This window comes from Juglans regia, chromosome 3 (assembly GCF_001411555.2).
Source record: "Juglans regia cultivar Chandler chromosome 3, Walnut 2.0, whole genome shotgun sequence".
In the NCBI taxonomy this organism is placed as follows: Eukaryota; Viridiplantae; Streptophyta; class Magnoliopsida; order Fagales; family Juglandaceae; genus Juglans; species Juglans regia.
The window spans coordinates 17,410,562-17,432,733 of NC_049903.1; the positions used below are offsets into that span (position 1 = coordinate 17,410,562).

Below are 22,172 nucleotides of genomic sequence, written 5' to 3' on the forward strand. Positions count from 1 at the left end.
TTCAATTTGACCTCTTCTTATATGCCCCACTCCATAAGGCCCACCCACCTCATTAGAGCACCATCCTCCCCATGGTTCCTCATGCTTCAATTTGATGAAAATTCTCCACAAGGCCCCTTGTTTGTAGTGATATCTCCATTGCCATTTACCAAACAAGGCTATGTTGAAAGATTTCAAGTTTTGAATACCCAAACCTCATTTGATGGGAGAGCATATTGTGGCCTATTTCACCAAATGAAATTTAAACTCGTCATTTATTCCCCCCCTCCCCCTCCAAGAAGTCCCATTGGAATTTCTCCATATGATGAGCCACCTTGGCGGGGAGTGGAAATAATGAGACGAAAGAAGTTGGCAAATTGGAAACAACACTTTTGATTAAGGTGATCCTATCACCTTTGGATAAATACATCCCCTTCCAACTAGCTAATTCATCTCCATTTTTTCTTGTACATCATCCAAATTGATTTTGATTGAACGTTGCACCCAACGGGAGGCCAAGATATTTCATGGGCAGCTGAGATATCTTGCATCCCAAAATGGAAGCCATACTCTCCACATTAAGAACATCCCTCACTGACACTACTTCTGATTTGGCCAAGTTCACCTTTCAAGCCTGATACAACTTCAAAGCATAATAGAAGAGCCCACAAAGCTAGATTTTGATCATGCCTGGCCCCGCGAAAAACTAATGTATCATCGGCAAATAATAGATTAGATATGTCGAGCGAGCCAGTACTTGCCCCCCCCCCCCCCAATAAGAATTCGAATATGAACCCACCCTCCATGACACCTAAAATCATCTTACTAAAAGCTTCCATCACAAAAACAAAGAATAGCGGAGATAAATGGTCACATTGTCTCAATCATCGTGAGCTTTTAAAGAAGCCTTTTGGCGTGCCATTCACCAATATAAAGAAACAAGTTGTAGAGATACAATGATGGATCCATGTACACCATTTCATACCAAAGCCATATCTCTCGAGCATATAAAGTAAGAATCTCCAGCTGACATGATCATAGGCTTTTTCCATATCCAGCTTGCACAAAAGCCCCGACTCTCAAGACTTGAGTCTCTTATCCAAATATTCGTTGGCAATAAGCACCGAGTCAAGGATTTGCCTACATTTGACAAAGGCATTATGAGGCTTCGATATTAACTTCTCCAACACCTTACTCAACCGATTCACCAATACTTTGGAGAGAATTTTGTACGACCCACTGACCAAGCTAATGGGATGATAACCTTTTACCTCTACAACACCAAACTCTTTTGGTATGAGCGCTATGAAAGTTGCATCTAGGCTTTTTCCAAACCTTCCATTTTCATGGAACTCATGGAAGACCCCCATGATGTCTTCTTTAAGCACTTCCTAGCTTGTTTGAAAAAAAATCCATAGAAAAGCCATCTGGACTTCACCCGCCATGCGTTTTAATACTTGCCTGAACTCTAGCTTGTCAAATGGCCTTTCGAGTTGTTACATTTCATGTGAATCAAGGACGTCAAAAGCAAGCCCATCTAATCTTCGTCTCCAAGAAAATTGTTCAGAGAGCACATTCTCATAGTAATTGACAATGCGATATGTGATCTCGTAAACACTACATTATGTGCAAGCTGAAAACATAATTCTCAACTATTCTCAATACAATCACAATCGAATTTAATTGAGAATTCAATCTTAAATTTTTAGACGTTTTTCTTGTAGTAGTGCAATTAATTTGCAGAAAACTTGATCGGACCAATAAGTTCCCATAATCATGCAAAATTGAAACTTTAACTTTAATATTCCTTCTATACACCTCAATATAATTGAAATGAAACTAAAATTAGCTCAATAAGTCTGAAAACTTTGGCCTTTGTACCTGATATGGTTCAATTCATTGAGAAACGCCAAGATCAGAGTGAGTCTGGTTTAGATGATATCGGTGGTTTATACGCCATTCCTGACCGACTCATCTATGGGTTGATCTATAGATGACCCAGATTGCATTTTGGGGTCTAGGTGATTGTGTTTAAGTGAAGCATGGAGAGGTATATATATAAAAGCGAGAGAAGTGTGTGTGTGCATGTGTGTGTGAGAGAGAGGAGGGGGGACTGATGGGGGGAGAAAGAGACTTGTCAGGGGTGGGGTCTGTTCCCAAGAGCATGGGGCATTGGTCTAAGTCATAACTGGTGTATTAGAGCTGTAGAGAAGGGGGGAAGAGCGAGAGAGAGAGTGGCAGCCGGGCTTTGTGAAGGCTCAATTGCTTATTATACAATAAAAAGCAAGAAATAAAAGAAAAAACTGTGGCTTTATTTCTATTCGATTATCAAGGATTACCATAAAAATGCTGGAGATTCCATTGCTACATCTCTGATCGGTTTTTTTTTTTTTTATAAGTACATTTCTGACTGGTTTCATGTCTATAATAGGTCCTGGGAGATCATTATTGGAATTTCATTGGCAATCAATATATTTCCATCTCATCTTCAATTTAATTATCCTTGTAATATGATGAGTGTTCTGGGCATGCTTCATGACGATGTGGCTGTTTTAAAAATATATTTCAGTGGAAGGAAAATCTGTTCAAAATCTATATAGAATGTTGTAGTTTGCTGTGACTGGACACTCATAAGCATTCTCATGCTAAGTTTGGATAAATCCATCCCTTTGTTTCTTTGGATAAGTATATGCATCTCATGCTAAGTTTCCTATATGACCTATTGAATATCTCCTTAATAAATGCGAGGAAGGAGGACATCTTGCATGTGATAGCATGGAATCAATCTAATTGCTTTTCTAATTTCTTTGCTTATTCATTCCTGTTAATATGATTTTGGATGCAGAGATTTATCTTACAATGATATATCAGGAAGCTTTCCGAGTTGGGTAACTACCTCTGGTTTACAACTGTATGTCTCTTATATTCTTATACATCTTTTCTCACAAAAATTTTTCTGGCTCTAACATTTTGCTTTGAAACATTAGGTATTCTGGTGCTCATATAGAGCTTCTTTTCTATCTTTTCTCAAGCATCACTTGCATAATCTTTCTTGAACAAATGTAAAGAATCAACTACATATTTTAATTAACCAATTATACAAGTATTAAAGAATCTCTTGCTTGTCCGCCTATCATTGGGTTTCCAGATAGTTATTTTAAACATTCCACTTGTTTTGAATGCTTGAATCCCTGCAGTGACATCTCCTTTCTCTCTCTCTCTCTCTCTGTGTGCGCGTGTTGGGTTTGGCTGGTACATGAAGACAAAAACATAATAAGGTTCTTTTCATGGAATTATACAGGAACTTGGTGGCCAACAATTTCACGTTTGGTAGCTCAAACATAAGGTGAGTAATTGAATTATGGTATCTCTTATTCACTCATTATAAACCCATTATTGAATATAGGAATGGGAAAAAAGGAAAACAAAAAAAGAAGAAAGAAATGATAGGAGGAACAAGCCTTTCTTCTGTGTTTTCAGAAAACAAGAAGAAAGTTTAGAAGGCCCAGGTTTATAATACACCTCATGGATGGTAACGCACATTTCCTCACTAATTAAAAAACACATCATACTTATTCCAGTTATCCTAGTCCCAAAACAAGAAAAGAATATGGAACACATTGCATCGATATTCTATGAGAATAGGCTGTCTTCAACAATAATTATCTGAAAATAGTTTTTGAAGACGTACAAAAATTGCTTTTAAGAACAAGAGCCCTACCAGCCCAAATTAGCTGCAATTTTTTACTTCTGCAGATGATAAAATTTCTGTCTAGATTGAGCATCTATCATTTTCTGTGCTTGCAGTACTTTGCCAGGGTTGAATTGTCTTCAGAAGAGCTTTCTGTGCAATAGGAATTCTCCACGTTGTAAGTTTTTTTGTACTCTCGTTTCTTGTTTTGTTTGGTAGTTTCACCTAATCATGGAAAAAGTAAAGTATTTATATTATACTTTTCTTTCATCTTCTAGTTGTACCATATATATTAAACCCACCCATGGGAAGCTCAAGTGGTAAGGGCAAACTTGTGTGCATGAGCCCCCTGGGATCAAACTGTGATTTAAGTGGGAGGCCATGGCGGTGGGTTGCTGTGCTAGTCTCCCCGGAGGTTTAGGTTTCATGGGTGAGTCCTAAGGGCTTTGTCGTGAGGTGGTTCCCCCGTCATAAAATATATATATATATATATATGTCATGTATATAACCAAATTGGACTTGGATGAAAAAATGCAAGAGGTATGAAGGAACTTCAGAAGAACATGGGAAGGATTCAAATTACACATTTATCCGCATACTCATTTCTGCCTGAAGATGTACAATGAAGTGAGGAGCACGTTATTGAGAGAGTAGTTTTAATGTTTCGTCTATATGTTATAGCTTTCCTTCAACTTCCAACTTGAGTCCGATAAATTTAGTTCCTTCTCTGTGGACAACCTTACTGGAACCACTTTGAATTATTTTCAATCATCTCAGCTCCACCATGAAACTGAGGTTTTTTATTACTTATTTTAATCTTAAAAGAGTATCCCAGTCAATGAAATGATTTCTTATAACCGGTTCCTAGAGGGTCAAGCCCCCCTTGGTTTACCTATGTATACATCAACACCAATGCTTTCATTTTGAATCCTACAGATGCAAACTTTTCAATCAAGTGCGGTGACAGAGCAATGATAACTGCTGATGGCACTGTGTATGAGGCTGAAAATGCATCTCTTGGTGCAGCTTCGTTCTATGTAACCACTTTTGACAAATGGGCAGTGAGCAATGTGGGGCTGTTCTTTGACCGCCAAAATACATCTTATGTAGAAAATACCTTGGTACAAGTAACTGACACGACTACGCCAGAGCTTTTCCAGAATTCAAGAATATCCCCTGGATCACTTAGGTACTATGGCCTGGGTCTTGAGAATGGACCATATACTGTAAGAATGCTATTTGCAGAAACAGGTTTTGCAGATCGAAGCTCACAATCTTGGAAGAGTCTAGGGAGGAGGGTATTTGATATCTATATTCAGGTAAGAACTGTATAAAGCAAAACTCTAAACTATCCCTCATTGACGTAGAACCACTAAAATGTTTCTATATGCTAAACCTTCAATGCATTATTTTTCAGATAGATATATCACTATGCCCTCTCTGTTGCTTTTTTAGGGGAGTCTCCAACAGAAAGACTTTGACATATCAAAGGAGGCAGGTGGTGTTGATAGAGCACTTGAAAAGGTTTTCAATGCTACTGTTTCGGAGAACTACCTTGAAGTTCATTTGTTTTGGGCTGGTAAAGGGACCTGCTGCATACCAGTGCAAGGTTACTATGGCCCAATGATTTCGGCCCTCCGTGCTATTTCAGGTACCATTTGTAACAGGGTGCGGCTACTATACCGTCCCAATTTGACCGCTGGGCGGTAAGCCCTGCGTTAATTTTTTTTTTTTTTTTTTTTATATTTTTTTAACATATTAAATATATTTAAAAAATAAAAAAAATACATCAATATATTTAAAATAACTTTCTTAATTATTAAATAAATAAAAAATTTGACCAGCGATCAAATTGAGATGTCAATTTGAAGAGGCAAAGTAGACTTTTCCTTTGTAATAATTTACAGGTCTCTATTCAATTTCAAATGGCATAATGTTCGTCTCTACCTTTGACTGCTACTGATCATTGGCTTCTATTGCTCAGATTTCCAGCCTACTGTTAGTGGAATTCCACCAAGTACTTCAAAAGGGAAGAACAGGACAGGGTTGGTTGTTGGTATTGCAGTCTCTGTAGGATTTGTTTGCTCAATACTGATAGTTGCAGTTTGTTTTATGAAAAGAAAATCAGACAGCAATGACGAGGAAGGTAAGCGCATGGTAGTTCTTTCAACAAAACCTGTCCGAGTACTTAGGCTATGCCTATTATTTCTCATTAATAAAATTCTTATTTACCGATCAAAAAAATTTATTTCAACAAAACCTTTATTTCTTACTCTTTCCTTGTTTGTCTTTGCAGAGTTTCTTGGTATTGGTCCTAGACCAAATACTTATAGTTATGCTGAGCTCAGATCCGCCACAGAAGAATTTATACCTTCTAATAAGTTAGGAGAGGGAGGATTTGGACCTGTTTACAAGGTAAACATTCTTAATATTACATAGCCATTTAATACACAATGACGATTCGATATTAAAAATAATTAAGTGATTCTAAATATTCTTCACCAAAGGAGGGCTTGTTTTTTCTTTTGTTTAACTGTGGTACATTATAGGGTACGCTTTCTGATGGGAGGGTAGTGGCCGTGAAGCAACTTTCAGTTGCGTCTCAACAGGGGAGGAGTCAGTTTATTGCTGAGATTAATACCATATCTGCTGTACAACATCGCAATCTTGTGAAACTGTACGGATGCTGCATTGATGGAGATAAACGTCTCCTCGTTTATGAATATCTTGAGAACAGAAGTCTTGATCAAGCACTCTTTGGTATGATACTAAATAATCATCTCGTGTTTTTTTTCTTACTAGAGAAACAGAATTCTAAAATTTTTGAATAAAACACAAAAGAACAAATTGTACAGGAGAAACATCTAACTAGAAATAGAAAACTGTCAAGATTGGTCTAAATACCTCTTTCCATTGTTTTCCTTCATTTATATAGAAAAGGGTTACAACCGAGCACTCATTCCAGTGCTTAATTGCTACTAGTCTTACTATACACGTCAGCTGCTATTTACTGTACACGAAGAGTCTATTTACTGTACACGTTATCTATTTATCTGCTATACTATCTAGATATAGAAAGTATCTCTGTAAAAGTATCTTTGTAACATCCCCCTCAAATTGATGCTGGTGGATCAAGAAGCATCAATTTTTCAACCAAGAACTGATGTCGGTGCCGAGAAAGAGCTTTAGTGAATAGGTCTGCAGTTTGATGTTCAGTGGAAATGTGAGGGAGTGTAATCACATGTTTGTCAAATGATTCATGTATAGAATGGCAATCGACTTCGATATGTTTCATACGCTCATGGAAAATAGGATTAGCGGCGATCTGAATAGCACTGTTATTATCAACATGAAGATGAGTGGGATGTAGCTGAGGAAAACCAAGTTCACCCAATAACCAACGAAGCCATGTGATCTCAGAGCATGTGGAAGATACAGCATGATACTCAAATTCAGTAGTGGACTTGGAAACTCTGTCTTGCTTCTTACTCTTCCAAGAAATGAATGCATTGCCTAGGAACATGCACCAGCCAGTAACAGAGCGACGAGTATATACACATCCAGCAAAATCAGCATCACTATACCCCACCAACTGTAAGGAAGATTCTTTAGGAAAGAACAACCTGCGTGTAGAGGTGCCCTTTAGATATCGGATAATGCGACGGACAGCGGCTAAATGAAGATGTCGGGAAGCCTGTATAATTTGACTAACTTCCTATACAACAAAAGAAATGTCAGGACGAGTAATCGTCAAGTAGTTCAAACTCCCAACAAGCTGCCGATACAAGGATGGATCCGATACAAGCTTAAGATTTACCTCCAAGGGAGTAAAAACAAAGTTACCTGATTGGTGACCACCCAATGAAATAACGTCCTACGTGTATTTGTACTAGTGTAACAACGTACCAGTTGGAGTAAGTTGTACCTCAAGGCCAAGAAAATACTGCAGGGGACCAAGATCTTTCATGTGAAAAGAGGCCTTGAGATGCTGTTGTAATTGCTTAATTAACTCAGTATCGGAGCGAGTGATCTCAATGTCATCGATATATATGAGAAGCAATACGATTCTTGCAGAAATCTTGCGAAGAAAAAGAGAGGAATCAAACTGACTCTGAGTAAAATGAAAAGCAAGCAGGTTAGAGCAAAATTTGTCAAACCATGTATGCGGAGCTTGTTTCAATCCATACAAGAATCGGCATAACCGACAAACCTTTGAGGAAGGTGTAGCAAACATGCCTAAAGGTGGGGACATATAGATTTCTTCCTTCAAATCCCCATGTAGAAAAGCATTCTTCACATCCATCTGCAGTAGACACCACCCTTGCGATGAGGCAAGTGCCAAGATAGTCTGCACAGTAGTCATTTTGGCAACAGATGCAAATGTTTCATCATAATCAATACCATACTCCTGTCGATTCCCAAGAACCACGAGACGGGCCTTATATCTGTTCAGTGAGCCATCAGCTCGAAACTTGATTGAGTACACACATTTACAACCAAGAGGTTTGACATCAGATGGACAAATTATAAGGTCCCAAGTGTGATTATCTTGAAGAGCTTGGATTTCCTCTTGCATGGCCTGCTGCCAACACGCTTAGGTGGATACCTGAGTGTAGGAGTGAGGAACAAAAATAGTGTCGAGAGTGGCAGTAAGCGAGATGTGAGGAAAGCCATACCTATCTGGTGGATGTGTAACTCGGGTGGACTGCCGAGGTATAGAAACCTTAGAATCAGATGACGGATCAATGTATGGAAGGGGTGTTGAAGAAAGGGAAAGACATCGATGATACACCATACTTGGTTGAAATCGCTTAATAGAGGAAGACACATCATCAAAAGTGGGAAGAAGAGTAATAGGAGGATCAGAAATAACCTGAGACTGAAATAAATATTGATTTTCAAAGAAAATCACATTTCGTGAGATTCGGGATTTATTTGCATGAGCATCATAACAAACAAATCATTTCTGAGTACGACTATATCCCATAAAGGCACACATGACAGACTATGCAGCAAGCTTGTGACGCTCAATAGGTGGCAGATGAACAAAACAAACACACCCAAAGATATGAAAGGATTGATACTCAGGAGATATGCCAAATAATCGAAAATATGGAGAATCATAATCTAGAGTAGTAATAGGCAAACGATTGATCAAATAGACAGCAGTAGATAAAACTTCTACCCAGAACTTAGAAGGTACAGAAGAATCAATCAACAAAGTACGAACGACATCTAAGAGATGACGGTTTTTACGCTCAGTGACACCATTTTGTTGAGGAGTATAAGGACAAGAACGCTGGGAAATGGTCTCCTTTTGCTGAAGAAAAGTTTGAAAATAGTGAGACATGTACTCTCCACCTAAGTCGGAGCGTAAAGTTTTGATATAAATATTGAACTATGTCTCAACAAGCGCAACAAATTTTTGAAAGACAGAAAACACATCAGTTTTAGAACGAAAAAAATATATCCAGGTGAATCGACTATAATCATCGCTAAACGTCACAAAATAACGATACTAACCATGAGAAATAACAAGATTCACACCCCAAACGTCAGTATGCACAATCTCAAAACAGTTGGAAGCACGACTACCATGTGCAGGAAGAGGTAAAATTTTACTTTTACCAAGACGACAAGTAGCACAATCAAAAGATATAGGAGAAGAAGAAAATGAATTGTTATTGCCCAAAAAACCATGTTTCATAAGATGAGTAAAGACAACAGAATTAGGATGACCTAATTTCTTATGCCAGACTTCATTAGTATTGGCAGTAGCCGTATAAGCAAGAGAAACAACATTAAGAATAGAAAACTGTAAGGAAAATAAACATCCTATTTTAGGTCCCTTCGCGATCACCGTCCCCGACACCTGATCCTGCACAAGACAACCACCGCGAGAAAAGTGAACATCACAATTATTATCTACTAATTGTCTAATAGAAATCAAATTGGTGGACAATCCAGGAGAGACAAAAAAAATCCCCAAATGAAGAGCCCAAATTACCAACAACAGTAATAGGAAGAGTACTGCCATCAATGATCTGAATATTTTGCATGCCTCTATACTTATAAACACCATGGAGACCTGTCGTATTATCAGTCATATGATTAGAAGCGTCCGAATCAACAATCCAAGAAGTTGAGTTAGTATCTGTACCTTGTAGGCCTAAGGCTATAAAACCAGACACAATCATTTGTTAGACCAATGATGGTGTGAGAACAGATGAATCAGAGCTTACAGTAGGTGGCGCAGAAGATGAAGAAGAAGACTATACAGCAGCTTGAAAAGTTTGGGATTGGAGATTCTAAGGTCGTACTTGACAATCTTTGATGAGATGACCCTCTTTCTTGCAATAGTTGCAAACTTTCTGAGGACAGTTGCGAGCAATATGACCAAATTCCTTGCAATTGAAATATTGCAACTTGTTCCTCCCTCTCCCTTGTGCTGCATAGGCTATATTCACAGTCTCAGAAAAGACCTTCTCAGAAGTCATACCCATTTGAGTGGATAATTGTTGTTCTTCACTCAACAAATCTCCCAAACAAATATCCAAAGAAGGAACCGGATCACGGTTCAACAAGCTAGCTCAAACGGGCTCAAATTTGGGTCGAAACTTCATTAAAAACTGATCGCATTGACTCTTAACATGAACTGCTTGAAGAGCCGCGAGTGCCGTAGTGGGAACCTTAGCATGAACAATGGCAGAATACTCGCACCAAAGGTTAATAAAACCAGAATAAAATTGTGCGATAGATAAATTGCCTTGACTGTAAGTACTAATTTCCAATTCTAATTAAAACTTCCGAACACTATGACCTTTGTGGTAAATACGGTGAAGATAATCCCACATAGCTTGAGTCGTAGTAAAACAACGAAGATTGGTCATAAGTTGAGACTCAATGGTCCCCAATAGCCAAGAGATTACCTTGGCATCCTTGACCTCCCATTTAGCAAATTCTCTTTCATCAGTAGAAACCTTAGCAGAACTATCAATATGATTTGATAATTCTTTCCCTTTCAAAAACATCTTAAACGAAAATTCTCACGTAGGAAAATTCTTTCTAGTAAAGCGAACAATAGTATTCTCAATAGACATGATGAAAGTGACATAGAAAATAGGAATATATCCAATCAAATAAACTCAGGCAGTCACGACAAAGGAAAAAATAAGAAACAGATGGCCAACAGTAATGAAGCCCAGTTAACGCCAAAAAAAAAAAAGCCCACAATAAGCCCAAGTAATGATACCTGCCCAGCACAAATGAATTGGCAAACCAGAGTGCCGATAGGCCCGATATCACGCAGAGAAGAAGGTGCACCCCGCACCGACGTCAACCAGAGGAAGCCGAGCCCCTCACAACCGCCACATAAACTGTTGTCTGCCACAGAGAGAGCCGATGGTCCCACAACGACCCAACCACCACAAAACATGCACCGCGAGAGAGAAGAACTTGCCAGGAAACAAACGGCAAACCAAACCATGACAAAAATGACTGATGGTCACTCAGCCACCCACAAACAACACCGACAGCCACAGACGGTGCCGATAGCCACACAGCCAACCACAGACAGTGCCTACAGACACCACAGACATCACATACACCAAAAAAAGCGAACCCACCATCGAGAACAATTGAAACAGCCAAGAACCACCACAAATAGCTCTGACTCTCCAACCATGAACAATCGAGAGCAAGAAAATCTTGCAGAGACAGAGGAAAAAAAAATTCCTCCTATCGCACATGAAGGATTTAGACCACAGAGATGAATATCAGAGTAGGGGTTGATACCATGTCAAGATTGGTCTGAATACCTCTTTCCATTATTTTCCTTCATTTATATAGAAAAGGGTTACAACCGAGCACTCATTCCAATGCTTAATTGATGTTGGTCTTACTATACATGTTAGCTGCTATTTACACGTTAAGTTTATTTACTGTACACAAAGAGTCTATTTACTGTACTCATTATCTATTTATCTGCTATACTATCTAGATATAGAAAATATCTCTGTAAAAGTATCTTTGTAACAAAAACTAGACATGAAAATCATGAAAACTCAACCCATTAAAATTTATAGATGATGCCCAAAGGAGAAGAAAAGTGTTGGGAAAAGAAAGTTTTAAGCTCATCTGTCGTTCGCTTGAGATCCTCAAAATCTCTATCATTTATTTTCCTCAAAATACATCTCACTATATGATCAGAGACAATTTTCCACATTGTTGCAATGTGTGGGCTGCCATATAAAAAAGGGTTACTATCCTTCAAGACATAACCCAAGCCAATCCGACTTGACCTAAAAAAACATTTCACAAGGTACTAGCAATCTCAATGACATTAAAGGTGTCCTATTCTTATGTCCCTTATGTTTGGGCTCTTCCCTATTCTTATGATCAATGAGATTTTGTTTACTAATAAAAAAAGCTGGCCTACAAATTTCTCACTCTTTCTGTCATACAACACCAATTTATCACAATGAAATGGCATTTCCTTAAGTAATTAGTAAGTTTTTTCCATCAAAAAGTGATGGTGACTCTAGTTCGTCATAAAAAATGTTAAGCACACTGAGACCACTAGCCCCCATAAAAAAGCCTGAGAGAAAATCTCCATCAACAGTTGCTGATAACATTTTGCCTACTGGTTCCATGAAAATAATGAAAAGTAATGAAGACAACAAATTACCCTATCTTAAACCATGAGAGCTAATTGAAGGAATAGAAGTGCCATTCACCAGTATAGAAAAGTACACCAAAGAATAGAAATGCAATGTGCTATTAAAGAATGTCATATCTCCCCCCATATCTCCCAAGCAAATTATAAAAAGATTATAAATTAACATGATCATATTCCTTCGGAAGGAATATGGATTTCTAGAGTGGAAAATGATTTGTATAGGCCTAGGGTGTGTAAGCCCCATGCAAGCCTTTTTTTAAAAATGGAACCCACCTGAAAAAAATTACTTCTAAATGGTGGGTCCCACTTTTGTTTAAAAGGCTTGCGCAAAGCTTGTCACTTTTCCTGAGCACCCTTGGCATACTTAAGCTGAGCCTACCACCAACGAATTCATCAGCAATTACATAGGGTTTAAAATTTGTCTACTTCTAACAAATGCAATTTGTAGCTTTGAAATAATCCTCTCGACAACCCTACTTTCATTGAATTGTCGAAAATACAATTGGTTTCTATACACAATATCTATACACAATAAAGTTACTTTCATTGAATTGTTAGCGTACAAAATTTCTCCTTTTAGTTTGTTTTGTGGGAAAACGCAACATAAATTCATATATTCAGATCTTGTCACCTATCACTCAATACTATGGCCAGAACACGTACTGTGTTCTAACCTTTGCATCGAATCCCGTTTGTCACCGTATACACCTCATAACTAGTGGGGTCATGTGGGGAAGAAGCTCTTGCCTTGCCCAACTTTATACAGTTTGATTCAATTCATTCAGGTCTAGTTTTAGGTTTATTTCAACAGCCGGATGTAGTGTTTCTTGCTAAACCTGGAGAGAAACACAGAATATATCTAGAGTTTAATGATTGAAATTCTTTAGAGCTATGTTGTAACCTCGATCAATCCATTGTGAAATTTCTTGCTTTGAACGTGGATGCAGGCCAAAGTTTTAATCATATATATACTTATTTCACTGCTTTGTGTTGACTGTCTTACTGTTATCTCATTAAATTTTTGAACCATTTGAAGCTGAATAAGCCGTCATTGTACGTAGGGTATTCAAAATTTGTAAAACTATCGTAGGCGTTTTTTATACGTTCTGGAGTATTTTCATGTTTTTACTATACATGGATGAAATTAATTAACTATAAAGTTTTGGAAAATTGCGCTTTTCACCCATAAAATACCACCCATTATACATTTTGCACCCTAAACTACAAATAGTTGCACCATAAACTATTAAATAGGTTTCACTTTGTACCTTCCATTCAAATACATGACCATTAAGATTGTGCCAATCCACATTACTCACTCTTAACAGATAGATTTGATTCAAGGTAGAAAGGGAAACCTATTAGTAGTTTAGGGTGCAAATTCAAACCTTTGTAGTTTAGGATGCAAAGTGTATGATAAGCGGTAGTTAGTGGGTGAAAATTGTAGCTAACGTATATTTTTTTGCCCCAAATTACTCGTGGTTATGAATATTAACCACCACTTCGCAACTGTTGAAGTTTTATAAGATGGCAACCACTATTTATACAGGGAAAAATGACCTGAATATTGATTGGCCTACCCGGTTCAGCATATGCATAGGAACTGAAAAAGGACTAGCTTATCTTCACGAGGAGTCAAGGCCAAGAATCGTACATCGAGATGTCAAGGCTAGTAATATCTTGCTTGATGCAGAACTTTGCCCCAAGATTTCAGATTTTGGATTGGCAAGGCTATACGATGATAAGATAACACACATCAGCACCAGAGTAGCTGGGACCATGTAAGCTATACTTTCAACCCCTTTCTAAATGTGAGAAGGAAAAGGAAAAATAGTTTATTATAAGGATGATTGCATAACCATTACATACAAACTTAAGGGCTTGGAGAGTTTTTTTTTAATATATGGCTGATCTAGGCTACTAATAGATTGAATTGAGAACAAGAATGACTACTTTAGCTGGATCCATCGCCTTATCACATTGGTCTTAATTCCATGATTTTTTTTTAAAAACCGCTGCAGAATCTGACTGGTGTTGGACAAAATTTGTTATTTATCAAGGTACCGACAAGTTGTTGTATGGTGGCCAATAACATTGGAAGATATTGCTGCTATAACTTTTAAACACGGGAAAAGTGAGTGTATATATTTACAAATTGAAAAGGTATTGAATCTTGGTTGTCAAAAAAGAAAGCTTTGAGCTTGTTGGAATTGTCAACTTTAGCAGATATGTTTTAGGATATCTAGGTTAGATTTTATTGGGGGAAAGGTTGGGAGAGTTTGTTGGTTTGACATTATTTTATGATGCACAAGAGGGGTATAGTTTGGGCTTTAAAATAAGCAAGAACGAGAACAACAAAACTAGTCTGTGGAGTGCTCTGAAATTGTGAGCACCTTTTTAAGTGTTTAGGGTGTTAGTTTTTATGCTGAAAAATTATATTTGCAAGCCAATGTCGAGGACATACCCTCCAAACCGCGGACATAGCAGAATTTTGATTTGCAGGAGAGTATGATTTTAAACTCCTTTGCAAATGAAATTCTGCCTTGTTAACAGTGTGGCATGTATTTTCTTCACACTGGCTTACAAACAGAAGCCTCTTCGACATTTCATGCTAGAACTCCCATAATCCAACAAAGAGGAGCTAAAAGTAAAAGATGACCAAAATAAGATCCTGGGCGAGTATGGCCCATGTCCGGTAAATTTTATAAATTGAGGAAATAATCCAGCCGCTTAAACCCAAGGAAATATAATTAGAATTACCCAGAAGCTTAATGTCAAGAAACACAAAAATAAATAGAAGTAGTTAGCATAGCCTTCAGTCGTGCCAACCACGCCTACGAAATTTGCCAACATAATGTGTTGACTAGACCCCAAGTCAAAGTTATAGCATATTTGTTCATATATTCTTTAATTTGCTCATTACACTTTCTCTTTTGTGAGCCTATTGTTCCTGATTAACTCAGTCATGGAGATATCGTCAAGGGTTCTTCACTAAGCAATTTATTTTTAATCATTTTCACTCTTTTAGTGGCTATCTAGCTCCAGAGTATGCAATGCGTGGACACTTAACAGAAAAGGCAGACGTTTTCGGTTTTGGTGTTGTTGCTCTGGAGATCCTCAGTGGGAGGCCAAACTCAGACAATAGCTTGGATACTGAAAAGATTTATCTGCTTGAATGGGTATAGAAAATGAATCTCTCTCTCTCAAATTACTATGTAATTGATATATATTTGTTTTTTCTTGAGATAATCGCCATTACGTTTTCTAGGCATGGACTCTTCATGAACATAACCAAGCTTTGGGATTGGTGGATCCTAAATTACTGGAGTTTGATGAAAATGAGGCAACTAGAGTGATAGGAGTGGCTCTTTTGTGCACTCAGGCATCACCAATGATGCGGCCCCCATGTCACGTGTTGTTGCCATGCTTACTGGAGATATTGAAGTGGGCACTGTTACAACAAAACCAAGTTATTTAACAGATTTGGATTTCAAAGACATCACAAGCAACTTTTTAGATGAAGGTGATACCGTGTTAACTGCCTCGAGTAGTATTAACAGACAGCAGAAAAACCAAGATGGCAACACAGCTGACGTGAGCCCAACTGATCCAACGCCCTCACCTATGAATGTCACCAAATCGATGGTCACTGATATTATTGGAGAAGGAAGATGAATAGTATCTTGTCTTGCTATATAATCGTGTCAATCATCGTGATATTGAATTTGCCTCATCATCAATCACAGTTGCGTTTAAGTTTCTACAAAATGTGTGTTTATAGAGTGAAATGATATATCAACATATGTACCAGATAACTAATGGGGTTTTAATAGTTGTGAAGGTATGGATTTGTACCATAAAAATGTTTCAAAACCATGGTACCTGTATAACAAGATTTCACACAGAAGTCTCTATGCCATATATATATAGGCATGGTGAGCTTAGTGCCTCGAGAATATGCATGCTAGATATATGTCAGATCATTAAGGTGACTTTTCATGTTTATTTTGCAGAAGTTTAATGCACTTTAGAAATCCTTATGTTTTCCTTTGAATTTTATAGAAGTAGCACATCTAGTTCGAATTATTTTATATGGGAGACTATTTCGGAATTTGGTTTTCTACCACGAACATGATACCCCCCCCTTTACTCCTATATCAGGCTTCTACCCCCGTCTCCAAACTATGGGGATCTTTGCCTGCTTTTATGAGTAACCAATCGATTACAGTTGGAACAAACGATGTTGCAAGATTTTAAAGAGAAAATTACTAATACGCAACTCCAATTTCCCCAAGTTAGTTCGGTTGTCCTGAAAGCGACAACAAAATGGCCATTTTATACTGTTACTCAACCAGCCGAAGCCATTTTGTGCTGTTGTGATTAGCCAAAAAAAACTGATCTTTTAGAAACTCGAAAGTTATGCCTACCGTTGGCAAAAGCATTTTACAATCTGGCTTGCACTCTGGAAAGATTCTGGAACCTCTGTTTAGTATTTTACTCCCTCTTGTCTATTCCCCAAGGGAACACAACAAATCTATCTATCTCTCCATGTCTATCTCTAACATCCTAGAAGAACTCAGGGGTCTTGAGGATCGAAGATAAAAGGCAAAAAGATCAAATGGGTATGGTGATGGTGATTTCGGTGCCTTTGATTCTCTTCTGCATACAACTTGGTTTTGGGTGTTATTTCTTGGGCAGAGCCAAAGGTAGACAGGAAGTCCGTAACAATGGTCAAATTTATGGGGTACCAACTCCACCCCATTGAATTCCAAGCGCAGGAGCTCCTAATTCTCACCCCTCACCCCTTCCAACTCAGTGCAAGCCCCACAACTCTGCCCATGTTTAATTGAGTCCCTCCACCATACTTATGGTCCTATGGAGCTTCCTGTTTTGCTAATCCCATGCCCGCAGCTTAGTGATTCTTTGCCATCGACAGTGATGCTTTGATGTTTGATATTTGATGTTGTTATATTTGTGTGAATTTACTGATATCAATATATATATATATATATTTATATTTATATAGCTCAATTGGGCAGTTGGTTTTGATTTTGGTTTTGGTGTATATTGGATGGAAGTGTAATTGAATAACAATACTTCTTTCCTAAATCTGCTTGTATAGTATAGCTTTTGTTTTGTTGCAAAATTCCTAAAGAAGGCCACTCCATAACTTTGGTTTTTTAATGTCGTATTGTCGGTTTATAAGCATATATTTTAGTGTCTCGAGCACAAACTCTTGGCATCCAATCATAACTTCATGTCTAGGACACACGAAGCAGAATAAAATCTTAGATCTTTTTATCCGGATCTCGTCTAGAACCAAAGCAAACATTCCCTCTGAACCAGACCAACTTTGTGATCTCAACTCAAACCACTTCAGAATTGAAAGCACCCAGCTCATCATTTCCTCGACAAAAACATCCTAAACAACTCAATTCAACACGGTAACTAACATTCCTTTTAAATTGGAATCATCACCGGAACGAAATTTAAAACTTTAGTTTGACTACTAGGGCTAAGCAAAAATCCGATTCCGACGAGTCGGAATCGGAGTTGGAGCCTTTTTTCCTTGGGAAGTCGGAGTTGGACTCCGACTCTGCTCCGATCTGACTCCGAGACTCCAACTCCAACTCCGCTTGCAACTCCGACTTTGATATTGTACATATTTTATAAAAATATATATATTTCTATATATTAATCAAATAAATTTTATATAGTTAGTTAAACTCAATACTATACTAGCATAAGCTAATTATTATAAAATAATATATTTATACTATAATATATAGACTAAATTGACTAATAATAGTTTAGTATATTCAAACATCATGCTATTACAATATTACTACCATATAATACTAAATTACTAATGTATAATAACTAAAGTATTAATCATATAAATTTTATATAACTATATCTTATATAGTTAGCTAAAATACTAGCATGAGCTAATTATTATAAAATAATATATTTATACTATAATATATATAGACTAAATTAACTAATAATAGTTTAGTATATGTAAACATTATACTATTAAAAAATTACTACCATGTAACACTAAATTACTAATGTATAAATATAATAACATGTAATACTAATGTATAAACACTAAAATGCATAATAATATGTAATACTAATGTATAATAACATGTAATACTAATGTATAATAACTAAAGTATAATAATATGTAATAGTAATGTATAATAACTAAAGTCTACTAACATATAATAGTAATGTATAATAATCAATGGTCTAATATATAATAACATGTAATACTAATATATAATAACTAATGTATAATAACATGTATACTAATGTATAATCACTAGTATAATAACATTAAACATAGAATACTAAGTCTAGTATATTAATTAAGTTAGAAACTAATATAGTAATATGTAATACTTTGTAGAACAACATGTAATTAAATACTATAGTACAAGTCTATAATACTAATAGCCTATTAAATACTATAGGAATAACTTATAAGTTAGAAATTAGTATAAAGTATTACATTGAGTTAATAACATGTAATATTTTAGTATAATAACATGTAATTAGACACTAGTTAAATAATAATTGTTAATAATAAATACTAACAATTAAAATTAAGTGATAAAAGAATTATAAAAACTATAAATAAAAAAGTTAGGGTTAGAACATAGATTAAAATTGATTTAGGATCTAGATTAGGCCTTTAGGGCTTGAATTAGGGTTTAGAAAAAAAAACCCAATAGGCCAACCCAAAAGGGCCAAAACGTCAGCCCAGCCCATAGTCCATGTAAAACGGCGTCTTTTTTATATGGTAAAACGGTGCCATTTTACGTGGTAACAACTTAAAACCCTCGAGCTTTCGAATTCAAACCCCCTCATCGGATTCTTCATTTCCTCTTCGCACTGAAACCCTAGGCGCAGCTCCCCCTCGCAACACAACCTCTCTCAAAATCCCACCGCACGACCTCTCTCTCTTTTTGTAAGCCCCTATCTCTCTCTTCTCCCTTTGTCTTCTATATATCTTCTCCCATCGTGCTCTCTCTCTCTCTCTCTCCTTTTGATTTTTTATTTTCTCATAAAGGGTCTTGAGGCTAACGAAGCTCCAAGATGTAATGAACCTAATTAACATGGGCATGCTTGATGGGCCTTTAGTAAATTTGTCTTCTTTGTTGTTTGGCTAAGTTACTGAGTTTGTTTTGGTGGGCTAAATTTGTGATGTTAGCCCAGATTTTATCAGCTTTAGTTATTTGCCTTAGTCTAGCCCAGGACCTTATTTGTCGTTGTCCAATTAGGGGTCCCTTCCAGTATATGTACGAGAGGTAGTCGGTTGTGGTGGGTATTCTAGAACCTTGAAGAACTTGTTTGATTTCCTGGAGGTTGGGGTACCTCGAATACCCTGTGTAATTATAACATATATGAAGTAGCTTTCATTTCCATTTCTATTGCTTCCATCGATTTACATGCATCCATTACGATTGGTTCTATTCAAACTGTGGGGTGTATAACAAGTGGTATCTAGAGACGTCGATCTTGATATGGCATAATTGAATAATGCATAACTTCATCACTGTGCACTCTATGATAATTATATAGAGATCCTAGAGAAAGGGTGCTTACAATGAAGTCTTTAGACGGTAAATGATATGAACCCGCGGGAATGAAATCCCTTGAACCCACAGTCAATTTGAAAACTCCCCAAGAAAGCCAAATTCAAGTCAATGGATGGAAAACCTAGACCCGATGAGAACTCGTTTCAAGAACCTAGATTATATTAAAATCTAGACCCGTTGAAGAACCCGTCTCAAGAACCCAGATTATAAAGGAGGAACGCCACAAAGGTTGTGATTTACATTTAATAAGTTCAAAAGTTCAATTAAGAACAAGATGAGTAAAACTCAACTCACAATGAATAAATTCATCAAATTTCATAAACTTCATAAACTACTTAACATGAGGCAACAAAGTGTATTTAAACTAAAACTTAATTAAAACCCTAGCAAAAATAATGCCCCATCTTCTAAAAATACCCCTGAGTGAATAGTGACGCGGCTACTGTACGGCGCTACAGTATTCGGCTATAGTAGCCCTAACCCTAGTTCAATAAAATAATAAATTTTCCAACATGCCCTTGCATAGGCCCCCTTAAATGCTTTCCATAATAAACTCAATTACTATAAACTAATGAAATAAGTCATTTACAAGAATTAAATAAGTTGAAAGTCTTCAAGTCCCTATGGCTTTTAAGTCGTTTTGTTGCCCTTTTCATAGCTTATCAAATGAATCAAAGCTGAATCTTCATCATTTAAGCCCTTTCACTTGTATTTGGCCTATCTGGAACTTGCAACGTATCTTTAAGACTAGGCCCACCTTGGTTCCCATCATTCCCCCTCTCCTCAAAAGGATTCGACCTCAAATCTCCACCTGGATCAAACGGAAAAATGTTAGTAACATTATCATTGATTTCATATGCATTATCATTAATTTGTTCAAGAATTTGAGAACATCCATCCAAGTTACTCCTATTGTCAACAGATAAAGACATTAAATCTAAAGGAGTAAATAGATTATGTCTATAAACAATTTCAAAAGGAGAATATAAAGTGGTATTATGCATGGTCCTATTATATGCAAACTCTATAAATCCATCCATAACCACAAAAATAGAATCTTTACTCCTTTTTTTCCTATGCAGCCCCAAAACAAAGTCCATAGATATGTCTACCCATAACTCACTAGGAATAGGTAAGGGTGTATACAACCCATGTGGCAAAAGCTTAAATTTGGCCTTTCTGTATGTAATGCACATGCCACAAATGCGATTGACATATTTCTTCATCTTAGACCAACATAAATGTTCATGCAAAGTGTCTAAAGTTTTCTTGACACCAGAATGACTACTCCAATTATACGAAAACTCAATGAATGGCATGCAATACTCCTACAAACGTTCATGCAACATGTTAATGAATGACAAATGATACTTCCACAAACATTCATGTAACACTTCAATGAAAGGCAAATGATACTCCCACAAACGTTCATGCAACATATCAATGAATGAAAAATGATACTTCCACAAACGTCCACACAACACGTCATTGAATGGCAAATGATATTCCCAAAAACGTTCATGCAACACAACAAAAGTCTTCCTTACACCAAGGTTATCCAAAAAACCAGCATGTCCATCACACACAAGCAACTTACGCATAAAACTAGTAGACACACAAAGTCTATTCTTTCTAAACAAGTACCAATCTAGTTTATAGAACTTACCAAAAGATGCTTTCTCACATGTTCCATACACACGAGCAAAGTCATCATCATTAGCATGCAATTCCTTATAATATTCAAGTCTCAACAATTTTGCATCTAAAATAAAGACAAGGACATACCTTCTTGCTAAAGTATCAACCACAAAATTTTTCATACCTTGTGTGTATTTGAATACATGAGGAAAAGTCTCAATACAATCCTCCCGCTTAGCATGCATTCTAGTCAACAACTTACCTTGTCCCTTTAAGTGTGTCAATGACTCATGTTTTTCCAAGAAAGGTCGGTTAGGAATTGTCGCACCTGGCACAAAATCAATGTAGTGCTCTATCTCTCTAATAGTTGGCAATCCACTAAATACACCACTTGGAAACACGACCTCATATCCCTGCAGCAAAGAGACAACAATACTAGGCAAACATACGTCAAGTTCGTTAGTATTAAGACTCGCCTTAGCATAAAAACTCACTTTTCTCTTTGTTTTTCTCTCACTTTCTTCACTCTCTCTTTTCTTTCCACTCTCTTTTTCTTTTTCACTCTCTTTTTTCCTTTCAC

At 36.9% G+C, this 22,172-nt stretch overlaps 1 pseudogene; it reads left to right on the forward strand.

Annotated features, from left to right (window-relative positions):
• The first annotated feature begins 1,865 nt into the window (after positions 1-1,865).
• LOC109013812 lies at positions 1,866-16,394 on the forward strand (annotated as a pseudogene).
• The last annotated feature ends 5,778 nt before the right edge of the window (positions 16,395-22,172 follow it).